The 1,074-nt window shown below is 46.1% G+C and overlaps 1 protein-coding gene across 3 annotated transcripts in view; it reads right to left on the minus strand.

The window, feature by feature from the left end:
* Positions 1 to 1,074, minus strand: part of TTC9C (tetratricopeptide repeat domain 9C) — an 11,821-nt gene that overhangs the window by 523 nt on the left and 10,224 nt on the right. The gene's annotated exons all lie outside the window — the stretch shown is intronic.

Consider the following 1,074-nt stretch of genomic DNA (forward strand, 5'->3'; position numbering starts at 1 on the left):
AAAAAAAAAAAAAAAAATCTTCAACTTGGATGGATTTAGAGTCTATAATATTCAGTGATCTATCACAGAAACAAAGAACTGAGTACCATATGTTCTCACTTATAAGAGGACCCTGAACAATTATCATAACACTATAACAAGGGGATTGGCAGTAGTGGGAAAGTGCTGGGGGCAGGGGGCATATTTAATCAATAAGTGTACCTGATCTCAAACCAGGTGAATTGGGTACCAAAGCGAGGCCCAAACTTTACCTGTACAATGACCATTTGTATACCCAATCTTGAATTGTACCCAACATCCTTAAAATAAAAAAATAGGCTGAGCTCAGTGGCTCAGGCCTATATCCCAGCACTTTGGAAGGATGAGGTGAGAGGATTGCCTGAGCCTATGGGTTAGAGACCAGCCTGGGCAACTTGGCAAGACCTCATCTCTACAACAAATAAAAAAATTATCTGGGTGTGGTGGCGCATGCCTGTAGTTACACCTACTTGGAAGTCAGAGGTGGAAAGATCACCTGAGACCAGCAGGTTGAGGCTGCAGAGGTTGTGAGCATGCCACTGCACTCCAACCTGGGTGACAGAGTGAGACTCCAACTCAAAAAATAAATAAATAAAGATAGATAGATAAATAAATTAATTAAATTAAATAAATCTCAGCCGGGCTCCATGGCTCAGCCTGTAATCCTAGCACTTTGGAAGGTCGAAGCAAGTGGATTGCCTGAGCTCGAGTTCGAGACCCACCCCAGCAATTTGGCAAGACCTCATCTCTGCAATAAATCAAAAATTAGCCGGGCGTGGCAGCACACACCTGTACTTCCGACTACCTGGAAGGCTGAGGCAGGAAGGATCATGGAGCCCAGTAAGTTGAGGCTGCAGTGGCCGGAAGCATGTCACCGCACTCCAGTCGGGGCGACGGAGTGAGACTCCAATTCAAAAAAAAAATTTTTTTGCCGGGCTCGGTGGCTCAGCCTGTAATCCCGCGCCTTTGGGAGGCTGAGGTGAGTGAATTGCCTGAGCCCGCGGGTTCGAGACCCGCCTGGGCAGCGAGACCTCATCTCTACAATAAATCAAAAAA

This window comes from Carlito syrichta, unplaced genomic scaffold, assembly GCF_000164805.1.
Source record: "Carlito syrichta isolate Samal-C Ts95f unplaced genomic scaffold, Tarsius_syrichta-2.0.1 Scaffold288315, whole genome shotgun sequence".
NCBI lineage: Eukaryota > Metazoa > Chordata > Mammalia > Primates > Tarsiidae > Carlito > Carlito syrichta.